Source organism: Lonchura striata, chromosome 24 (genome assembly GCF_046129695.1).
Source record: "Lonchura striata isolate bLonStr1 chromosome 24, bLonStr1.mat, whole genome shotgun sequence".
Lineage (NCBI taxonomy): Eukaryota > Metazoa > Chordata > Aves > Passeriformes > Estrildidae > Lonchura > Lonchura striata.
In genome coordinates, this window is record NC_134626.1 from 8,380,741 (window position 1) to 8,393,243 (window position 12,503).

The window sequence follows — 12,503 nt, forward strand, 5'->3', positions numbered from 1 at the left end:
GACTATGAAGAACCAGTGTTTGACAGGTTCACAGTTCACAGGCACACCCAAATAAATAGCATTGTTTATAAGGACTGAAAATTAAAAATTAAGGACTGTGATTTTCAAAGCTCCCCCAAGGAGCCCTGACATTGAACTCCCATAAAAATTAATGGTATGGAATCCCAGCACTGTATTTCTCTGGAGCGATAAGAAGAGTATTCATTGTGCAACCAATTGCTGAAATTAATAATAATTTATACTAAATAAATCCTAAGTAATTTCACTACTATGGACAGTTTCAGTTAGCAATAAATATACTAAATAAAATATCTACCATTTCAGTAGGAGAAACTACTGTAAAATTCAGCAAATTAGCTAAAACAATGCAAAGTAATTTCATTCCTTATTTTCTGCTGGGACTTGAAGCTACCCATTTAAATTTGTGTACTCTAGTTTGAATTTTAAGTTGTTTTTCCTTTCAGATGCAAAAGAAAATTTGTATGGCTGATTGAAAAACCTCTAAGGAATATACAGGTGTTCCCATGTTTTTTGACAAAATCATGATCTGTCAGTCAAAATTCACAGACCATTGCTTTTTGCAACAGCCTTGGGTTTGGCCAGAGGGAAACATAACCAGGGGAAATGTTGATGCCAAGACTTCAGCCTTCCCTAGACATGTTTGCTGTATTTTTTCATGTTTACATGCACCTGCAGATGCCCCCACCATTGCCCTTCACATGTGAGAGAATCATTCCATTTTATATCAGTCAGCTTTTTTAGGCCTTTTGTGTGGTTTGCTGAGGATGAGATAAATGGTGCACAGGTTTAGATATGCTACATGAAACCCCTCCACCAGAGACATGCCATGGAGTCAATGGATCCCATCCAAACACACACACAAACATGTGCTCTTCAAGTCCCACACCCACCCAGACCTGCCTTGTCCACACTGTCTGTGTTCAACGTGAGAACACCAAAGCCACAGATGCCCCACTGACATTCACAAGCAGCCAAAAGGGACACTTCTCGCCCCATCCTCAGACCTTCATCTATCTAACAAGCATCTGTAAGACATCCTATGCATCAAGTTCCATGGTTCCAGTCTACATTCTTCTCTGAACATCCTATTCTTCTCCCCACTGCATGTCTATAGCTGGGATCACACCTCTGCCTTCACTCAGCAGATGGACCTTGCAGACATGCAAAAAATTCCGTCATTTCCAGACAAACAGAAGATCATGAGCACAATTGGTTATCATTTTCATTCTCTTTTTAGAGGAATTTGATCCTCAATGTTGTAGCTTCCAAAGCTGGTTGAAGAATTAAGCACTGATCCCATTACAATTTAGTAGGAATCCTGTTCCATCCTCTATTAGATTCCTCTGAGACCCTGCCCCACCTTCAGGCCTCAACAGAGGAGTACACACAGGATCAAAACAGCTGTATGATTAGAAGATACTGCAGCTAAGAGCCCTCAGGAAAAGGTCTGTAAGCAAAAAGAAGCAGGAGGCTGCAGGTCATTAAATCAGACATGCATACAGCCTGGCTACCCCATATTAGCGATACTTTTTTAAAAGAGATGCCATAGTAAAAGGAACAATAAAGACAAAACTCTAGAAACTCTTCCTCTCATTTGAGCAATTTCTGGGTTTTCCCCACAGTTCATATCCCACCATACTTTATGCCCACTCCACATACTGAGCAGACCCAATGCAGAGTTTCCAGGATTTTCAGATCTGGAAAATGCCAACTAACCTCCAGAGTCAGACCAACGATGAGTGGGAAGAGCAAAGAAGAAGGTCAATGCATCACACACCACAGCCACTGGCTTCACCATCAGAAGTGTCAGAGAGTTTGATGTGCATGTTTCCTTCGTGTGGTAGGGTGTGAGCTGGCTGAAAGCATCACTGGCGATGGAGTTCCACAAGTTCCGGGCTGGTCATGGCGCATGCTGCCCACCGGATCACTGGGCCACCGAGTTTGCCCCACAGGTGGCCGTGGCCAAGTTCCATTACATGTGGCTGTGTCCCCCTCTAGTGGCGTGTCCCAGCCAGCACGGCCCCGGCCAGTGTGGCAGGCCAGACGTGCTCCCTGTGGCATGGTCACCATGAATTCGTGCTGCCATGGCTCAGGTGCTGTACTCGTTACAGCAGGTACAAAGAGGACCTCCAAGAGGATATGCTGCTGCTGCTGCTCTGTATGAGTGCCATCCTCCATCAGCATGGCAGGGCAACGTGTTCCTGTAGAGAGACACTGGCCCATGAAAGCGAGCAGGATGTTCCCAAGTCCCCCAATCCTCTCCAGAGCTGGACTAGGAAGGGCTGGAGGATGGCTTGAAAAATGTTACAGAAAAACATTACAGTGTTACCAGCCACCAGCCGAGTTTGTAGCGCTTCCCTGCCTCTCTGAAGGCCTTTTTTCTGGGAGGACTGGGATGATTAAATGGAATTCCCTTCCAGCAAGTGTTGCCAGCAGATGGAGGGATAAGTGCCTGCTGCAAAGCTAGTGAGATGCCTCCTCATCCCAACAAGGATGTAGCACTCCTTATCAGTGTTAATTTGTGTAGATTTACTCAGCAGTTCTTGTTTCATTTTTCCCTATCCACTTTATCACAACAGGGGCAGGACTAAAACTTTTATCTTTGCTGCATTTATAGCTGTCAATTGTGTTTAGTCCTGAAAAATACATGTGGTCTGTCTCCTCCTTAGTGTGTGTGCTGTGGGACATCACTGTTCCTACTTTCCTAAGCATTTAGTATTTTTTTCTGGTTGATTCTCTTAAACAACAATTCTTTCACATCTTCATGGTTCCATATATCCTGGTAGAGTAAAAATATTAAAACTACCCTGGTTTCCCCAAGAGAGTTGAACTGTGTGGAACAGGTATGGTGTTTCCTTTGGTGGGAGGTTAAGACCCCCTCTTGGTCTTGAAATTGTGCTAAAGCAAGTGACCATAACAGCCCTAAGAGAAGATGGGATACCCTGGGAATCTGCTGAGCATGCTGGAATATAGCCAGATAATTAAAAATTCAACTCCCAAAAATTTGTTTCTTAATTGGGGGCTTCAAACTAAGCACCCTCAAAAACATAGCATCAGAGGGTCCACTGAAAAGAATGCTGTAAGTGCAGCAGGCCCTGTTCACATCACCATAAGGCGATTGCCATCATCTCCTGAACTTCTGGGGTGGAACTGCTTGGATAACAGTGCTTCAAGTATTTCTCAATTTTCTTTAAAAATAGAAATTCCCCAAATGGCAGAAATCAGTAATCTGAAAAATGAAGAAATTACCAAAAAATGCAATTTGTGAAGGGGAAAAAAAAACCTAAAACTTTTGAGCATTTTTCTATTCATTTTAGCAGGCCTGAGTCCATGCACACTGGTCACTCTGTACTGCTCATCTCAGCTTGGTAGAAAGCCAGAGAGATGGTTAAACATCTTCCCTATAATTTTCCCTCAATGCCAGATGTGCCCCAAGATAATTCCTGAGTCATGTAACATTTGTAGGCTGTATGAAGCCCATAACTTTGTTCTAGAATGGGAGATGACCCATATCTTGATGTCAACATCTACAGCTGGGAGTCCTTTGAGACTTCTGAGTCATCCACAACTTAATTTACAAATTCTGGCATCAGTGACAGCAGCTCTGTGGGCCTGGGTCTCTGGATCTTGCTCTTCCAATTTCCCCTTCAGAGACAACCAGGGAAAATGCCTCTGATCAGCAAGTGGTTCACAAATCTTGCTTTTTAGTCCTCCTCCTAAGGGCTGACAGGGGTGAGCTCATCTCACCCACTCATACACCAAAAAAAAAAAAAAAAAAAAAAAAAAAAAAAAAAAAAAAAAAAAAAAAAATTCAGTCTTTGGAACTTTGGCATAGTCTTCTCTATAGCTTTGCCAAGCCTTGCGACAGCCTCTGCAAGAATAATTTATGGGGGACAGATGAAGGGGCCAGCATTTCACCATGGGTTAAGAAGGGACCCTGGATGATTATCTTACAGTTCACATCCATTTTCCAGGTAATTACACTTATGGAAGATGTGTCAAACTCTTTGTGGTGAGCTGCCCTGCTTGAGCTTCCTACAGTGTGCTGGGGATCTGTCTTTTGCAGGATGATGCATCCTCAAATCACAGCAAAGGACACATCTGGGGATCTCAAAAGGATCCAGCAGGCCAACAATATCCTCCAGGCTATCAGGCATTTCAGATACAACAGTGGTATGCTGTACATCTTAGCACACCATTCCCATCTGAGAATTCAGTATCCCCAAGACCTTCCTTCCCCTGTGTGTTCTGTTATTCCTCCCTCTCCAAGAGAAGGAATAGGGACCCATTTGGGGTAGGAACCCACTGGAGTCCAAAGTTAAAGGACACTGAAGAAACCTAGGGAGAAGAAACATTGCCACCTCTCAGCTTAAGTTACTAGATTGTTTACTGCCTGGAGGGTCAGGACATAGTACATTTCCCTTGATGTTGAGCATCTGCCTCAGAAAATACCTGTGTTAGGGAAATCTTGTGCCCATAATGTCCCTCTGAGGCACTGCTTACCCAGACATCTAAGGGTGATGGGAAGCTCACATCCTCCATTTCTAGTGCTGGATTTCTGTGCCATGCCTTTGTGCTCCTGGCATCTCTTCTTCATCAGCTGTGACTCCAGAGCATCTCTGTTAGTGTGTTCTGACTTGCCAATACCATCCTGGTAGGGCTTCTGCATTTCAGCAGTCAGTGGTCCACCATGTGGCTTGGACATTTTGCCATCTTGGAAACCCACAATGCTCATCCTTTGTCCAGGGCACAAATTCCAAATGCTACCTTTGGATGGGAGAGGACCTTGGGTCTAGCAGGCCTAAAGAGTGTCTAGTTCCTCCTCAACAGCCACCCTTCCACTGGCATTTGCCCAGAAGCCCCCAAGGAGTTACTCTGGAGTTGCAGCTCCCGTCATCAATGACACTTGGCGTTGCTCCACCATCTATCACCATCCATCATCTGGTCACTGATGCAGGAAACAGGTACATGGATAACACAATCCGTCACTTTTAATCTCCTCTCCACTTCCACCTGCCCATGGCTTGTCCCTCAAACATGTGAAGTTCCCCTGCTCTTTCCTCCAGTAGTTTCATTCTTTCTCACTAACCTGGGACTGTGAACATGTGCCTTTCTGATCCCACCTCCTCCCAAAATTTCCTGCTCCTCTGCATTTTGTTTCCCTGGTTCTCTGGTATTTATGACTTATATATTTATTCTGCTCTGAAGAAATCCCCATGCTGCAGAACTTAGCTGGACAAGCTCCCTATGCTGCAGCAACCACGTTGTCTCCAGAAGCATTCCCAATTGCAGGGGACAGGTGATAGATTCATCATTGCAAGTGCAGGACTGATTTCCCATGTGACGTTTTTCTGAAGTTCAAGATGGATTCACAGATCATAGATCATACATACATACATACACACACACATACATACACTAAGATACAGACAGAGATTTATTGAGAGATGTATGCATCATCATAAGTCAAACATATACAACTACCCACAACCATAATTTGCTTTAACAGTCTCATACCTGGTGATTTCTGTTAAGAGTTTTGCTGGTGCACACCTGCCTTAGAAATTTAAGAACCCCTCTAAATTCAACATGCAAAATGACACACGTCTGACTGATCACCCGTCTTCCATGTATCTCTTGCATCTGCACTTTTGAACTTCTGATCCGCAAATTCCTACTTATGTGTAGTCCACAGAAAGTAACTCATCAACCTGGAGTCTGTTATCAGTACAGTTAAGTTGCTTTACAAGGGTCCGCATTGCCACAGGAAAATTTTTTAGACTCAGCAAACCGAAGCAGGTTGAAAATCACTGACCTGAGGTTTTGGGATTCTAGAGAATGTCTAAGATTATTTAGAGGCTCTGCACTTCTAGACCTGAAATGTTAATAAGAAACTATTGACATTAGTTGGGATGAACACTGCTATATTGACATGAGAAGGAAGCACAGACTGAGGGGGAGAAAAAAAGGTCAGTGTTTGACAGGTGGGATAATAAATCGTGTTTTTATGACCAATGCAAAATGCAGTGGTTGCATTGCTATATACAGTCCACCAGGTAAATCGAGCCTCTGTGTTTCCTTTATTTCAATTAGCTACGAGTAATTTGCTGAGATATTCAGGGTAATGTGTAACTGAGAGGTTCTGAGGGCTGTTCCCAGCCTACAGCTACAGAACCTGACACCTCTAAGCAATGTGGAACATTTTTAGCCTCTGCTGGAGGCAAAAACTGAAAGTTAGACAGCACAACCATAATTCCTCCTCAATTGCTGGGATGGTTTCTGCCAGGTCCTTGTCCCACAGCCACGCAACCTGGGTGGGAGCTGGGGTAATGAGGCTGCCTGAACACCCTGGGGGAGGCTGGTTGCAAGGGGAGTCTGTGCTACACCTCCTCCCACCCTTCACAACCAACTCAGGCAAACAAGCAGATCATGTTGGCGTGGAAAGTTTGCCCAGTTGTCTCTGATCACAGAGTGACTTTTATCAGATGGGAAAGCAGTGGCTGCCTTCCTACATGGGTGTTAGGCAGCTTTTGTGTCTGGTCTTCTGCACACCTCCATAAAGCCATAAAACTCTGTCTTTTTTCCCTGCCATGGACATTTCAAGCTTCACTGATTAGGTTTGCATTGTATGCAGCTATTAAAGCCAAACATTTACAGTCCTTCCAGTTTTGCAGGATAATTTCAGAAGCAACAGCCCCAAAGAAGTCCTTTTCTGTAGTTGAATAACCTGATTTGTACAAATATTTTAGCAAAAAATCTGGGCTATTCTGATTTCTATGTGGCTTCCCTTCCTTCCAAAGAATAATTGTGCCAAATCTTCCAAGATACAAGATAAACACAGTGGTTTCACTTTATTATAACAAACAATAGATTTTTCAACACTGCCTCACCAGGTCTCTCATTCACCTTTGTCTCCAAAAGGTTTCGTTTTCATAATTTTGCCACCCTATTTACGTAGAAATGCACTGGACAGCTGAGGGGATTTTACTTTCTCTTACACTTCCTGTTCTATAGTTTAATTAGTCATTTCTGAGAAGAATTTTACTTAAAATAAGAGATTTCCCACTGCAAGAGAAAACTAAATAGATTAGCCCCAGACAGCCCAACGCTTCTGCAGGAGTTTCATTCTTGATGTGTTTCAGGAGAAACAAGGACTTGGTTCAGGAATCAGGTTAAATTATCAACTCCATTTTGGCAAAGAAGCTGGCTCAAACTTGGTATGACTGCAGCAACCTATCCCTTGGGTATCTCCCAAAGTCCAAATCTGCTTCTTTCTCCCAGTCAGGAGAGAATTCCCTATCCACACAACTGCATCACCGATCTGACACCAGCATGAAAACGTTGCACAGCCAACACTTTGCTCCATATGCATCTTCACAAAAGGAACAGACCTCCCAAAGATGCTTCTCATATCTCAGTCTCCTGTTTCCTCCACTTGGTGGATGCAAACTGAGCCAATTGAAGAGATGGTTCAACAGAAACACTGGGACCTCTTGAAGATGGGTGTGGAGGGAGAAGGCTGTCCCCATTTAAAGAATTCACCAGTCAGGGCAGGGAAATGCAGCTAATGTCCTCCAAACGTAGCCATTCTTTGCTGTAAGACCAGTGTCTTGTCATTTATCTGATAGCCAAAGACAGGAAAACCTCTGTCTTTATTGATATTTCACATGGCTTTCAAATGGCTTGACAATGCAACTCTTCATCCTCTTTGCCAAATGAGAGGAGGAATTCACACATGGAGAAGCAGAAACCCTGGATGAGAAGCAGCAGAAAAATTTGGTCCTGGATTTCTCCACTGGCCCAGACAAGCTCATTTGTCTCTTTCGGCCCTTGTCATGGGACAAAGCTTGGAATTTCTTTCCAGGCATAGCTTTTCTTGCTTCCAGAGATTTAAAAGATTTTCTCCATCAGTCTTTTATTCACTACCAGTAGACCAAATAATCCAAATCAGCACCTGTCTTTTCATTGATTTTCTTCTGCTCCTTCACACCTCTGGTTTGTATTCCCAAAAGGCCATGTCTGCATTACAAAACAATGCAAGCAAGGGAATCATGGCACTGAGGGTGAAATGGTAGGGAGTTGTCAGGGAACATATCGCAAAGCCTAAAACAAACTGGCCTTACCTCTCCTATGGCTTGGGACAAGATATCCCTTGCTCTTTGCCTAGCCACAGTCTGCAAGTTACATGTTGGCTGGGCCAAAACCATACCAGCAAGAGCACCAACAGGTTGAGAGGTGCAATGAGAGAGGTGGAGCAAGACACAGCCCCATGACCTCCTTGGTCACACACAGGAAGAGAGATGTGGACATCACTTAGGCTGAGCACCTTGGCAATGGTAACACCACCTGGGATTGTTGTAGGTCTCATTGCTCTGGGGAAATGTCATTGCAGCCTTCCAGTACTTACAGGGGCTTATAAAAAAAGAGGAAGAATAACCTTTTAACACAAGCAGATAGTGACATGACAAGGGGAAATGTTTTAAACTAAAGGAGAAGAGACTAGTTTAGATATTAGGAAGAAATTCCTTACTAAGAGGGTGGTGAAGCCTGGAACTGATTGTCCAGAGAAGCTGTGGCTGCCCCATCCCTGGAAGTGTTCAAGGCCAGGTTGGATGGGGCTTGGAGCTACCTGGTCTAGTGGAAGGTGTCTATTCCCATGGCACAGGGTGGAATGAGATGATCTTTTATGTCATTTCCAACCATAACCAGTCTGGGATTCCATTATCTGCCACATCTATTGAATGTGAAGATAAGCTGAAGACAACTCCACCACAGGTCATGAACAGTCCAAGGTGTTCACCCCTGCCCTGTTCTCTCCTGACCATCACCAGTCTGGAATACCCTTTGCAGTCCTGGTGGCCTCCATCCTCCTTCCATCCTGCTCAGCTGAGCATGACTCTCCCAGATCCCACAGTGGGGGATGAAGTCTCAGTGGTCTTAAATGCCTGGAGGTATAATGAGCACTGGAAAGGAGTGAATTAGGGTGTTATGTATCCAATCAGTCTGAAATCTCATTTTCTTCCTGGGCAGAATGAGTAGGGCAAAGGTTGCAGACATGAGCTGTCACTCCAGTGTCGACTGTCTACATGTGCACTGCCAGGTATATCCACTTGTCCAGCACCTGGATCAAGGTTTGTTTCAGCAGTGCTACACACTGCTTGGTGTGGGTGGCACCCAAGTGAGTGGGGAAATCGGTTGGGATATATTTTAAATGCCAGAATCTGGAACTGGATAACAATATCCTCTGAAAACAGTACAACCCAGGGGACAATTCATTCACAGACCTGTGAAAAAGGATCTATCTGAGCAGTGGAAAAGTTGGCTCTTTCTGCAATTGTATGGTTTGAAGGTATTCACAATATCTGGGGATGTTCCTAATTTCCCACACAGACAGCACCCACAAGTTCACCATAGCCACTCATTTTTCCCAGAGAAATTTTGATGGTGTGTTCAGAGACAACATCCAAAAGAAAAGTCCTAAATCCCAAGCCACTCTGTATTTTTTTCAGTGCCCTATTTTACAATAAAATTGGAGGACTGAATCTTACCAGCCTCAATACCAGATTTCAGGTGATGCCACTGAAGATTTATTTTAACTGAACGCCTTCTGAAGACTCATACAAGTAAATGCACATTCCCAAGCAGGCTCTGGACTAGGTATGGGGTTAAAGGCATCCTGCTGCAGCTAAAAAAAGGCTGATCTTGATGTTCCAGTGGCCATTGTGATGTGTTGAGCTGCCAAGGTGAGCATGGGTTACATCAACTGCTCACTCCCTGATTGTAATGGACTGAACACAGCTCTTTTGTCAGAGCAACTTTCATATTTGCAAAGCTGTTTCCATTTGTGAACTGCTGTCCTATACATCCCTACTCTGACCGGTCATCAGTGCCACTCAGAAATGTTTGGATAGTTTGAAACAAATTTCATCAGAAAAAACATAGGTTTCTGTAAAGGAGTACAACTGTCCTGTATTTTCTGGCATGGAGGCCCCCAGAACAGCTTCTCTTTTCTCCAGGACAGGATTAATACATGTACTGTTGCTGAAGTGTCCAATAGTTATGTTCCTTTAAATCCAAAACAGAATTTATTTCTATTCAGAGCCAACTCCCACAGCCTCAGATTCACCCATGAGTTCTCCTTTCCTTTTTTTTGCAGCTCTTCTCCCTAGTACATGGTAGAGACTATCCTCTAGATTGTAGACCACCCTACTTTCAATCCCATTTGGTAAGCCCATGGGGCATCAGAAACCTGAAAAGAACCTGTAAAATACTTCTCACAACCTCCATGACTGATAGTACCAGTCAGATCCAGAAACTGAGGAAGAGTGCTACCTGCCTGCACATACTCTTCAGTGGAGTTTTGTGAGTCTCAGATTCAGTCAAAGAGAGAAACTGAGAGTCTCTAGCCAGGCAGAAGCCTGGGAAAGAGTTGGAGAAGAATGTAAATAATTCTTTATCTGTCTTGTTGTTCACATTGTTTACAGTTAAGTTCTATCACTGTTCATCAAGCACTCTGCACCAATGGTGAGGGTTGTTTCCACTTCAGGACCAATGGAGTTGGTCCTCACAAAGCTCTGTATAAAAGAGCGGTGCATTTGAATAAACCGGAGTTTTACTCTCAGCAGCCTTCTGAGTCAGTCTTCTCATTCCCGTCCTGCCTTGACAGCGACAGAGTTTGTATTTACATCACTTATTTCCAGAGTCTGGCTACAATTTTTCATGGACTTTTGCATGCTTTGTTGCTTTCACATTGGTCTCTGAGCTGAAAACCCCTTCTTGTTACCACTGCTTGCCCTTTTCCTTGACTGTGATATGGTGACGGTAATTTCTCTTTGAATAAAGACACACCTGGACAAGCCTATGAAACACTCCTGGGGTGCATTTCATTCCTCTTCCCATCCACTGAAATATTTAGACATCAAAGGGAGTCTCCTTATCTAATGCGAGTTTGATGTTCATTCAAGCAACACACAGCCAGTAACAAAGAGCAATGCCTTGCAGCCTGGGGTGGTCAGCAGGCACTGAGCTCCAACCCACACTGGCAGTGACAAGGGGCCTTCATCACCAGCTGCTGTCCTGAGAGGAGTACAAAGCAGAGGCCCTGTTGGCCAAGAGGCTCTGCAGCAATGCACAGGCCAGGAGACCTGCTGTGTCCCTTAAACATTCCCCTGGATCTGGGCCTTCCTCTCTTCCAAATCAGCCGGGCTTCAGGTTTTTAAAGCACCTTAGCACCTTCTGAATCAGAGGCCAAAAGAACCTAGATTCCAGAAAGCTGTAGGTAATGACCAAACAGTGTTTCATGGGAATCTTTAAAAAGACCAAGGAACCCACATCCTTGCAGTGAGTGCCCATTTCTATAGTCTCTCCTCTGTTCACACGCATCACCCCCTCCCCCCCAGAGACTGTAAAATAAACACCCCTCCTGCCCTAGTGCACTATTATCATCTCCACAGGCAGCTCACACTGCACTTCCTATCAGGGTGACTTATTCCAGAGGTTTTTGCATCTGCCTACCCTCTGGTACGGGGGTACCGCTCATCAGCCCTGGACACTCTATCCCAAATGCATTCTGTGGATGTGATCACACACTGTGACTGCTGCAATTGTCTGGCTTTCATGTTCTCCTGCTGGTTAAGTCAGGACAGTCCTCTCTGTTCCACCTGCTGCAATGGAAACAGGACTTGAAGGTGCTGCAGAACTAGGTGGGCATGATCATCATCCAGGCCAAGAGAAGTCTCAAGAGGTCTTCCAGATCAATGTCAAGTACCCACGGTACCATCCTGCCACCACAGCTACCCCAAAAAGAGCATCAGGGTGCCCTGAGCCTGCCCGCAGCACCACCCACCCTGGCATTAGGAGCATTTCTGCCAAGAGTGCTCTGTGGGCTGCAGATGTCCATGAAGCAGATGCAAAACCATGGGTCCATGCCCACCCTTCTGGCTTCTGTCTGATGTTTCTCCTTGGAGGAGAATAACGCATGAGAGGCCCAAAAGTATGACATTCCCATGGACCCACGTGGCTCCAGCCAGCCAGCTACAGCCCTCTAACCTCCCATTCCCCTTAGCCTCTCAATTAGTTCTTGCCTTCGTGACAAGTTCACTCAACACTCTGAGCGATTAGAAGCCAGAAGGCATCAGCTTTGTCTCAAATGATGAGCCAGATTAATCAGCTCCAATTGCACTGAATTACCCAGATAGGGCTCACAGCAACAACCTCCAATTCACCAGCAAAGCAGCCAGCATCCTGCTTTCACGCAGGATAATCAGCAAGGATGTGAAATCCAGATGAATGACTAGGTGAGGGTGTGCTTCTGCCTGTCAGGAGCTGGACTATAAGTCATAGCACTTTGAAATTAAATTCTCACATTGACAGGGAACTAATGCAGAGATTTTAAAGTAGGTGTAATAAAGTTAGACAGGCATATGTGCAGCCTAGTGCAATCTGCTGTGCTTTGAATAAATGTGCTCCAGCTACAGGAAAAC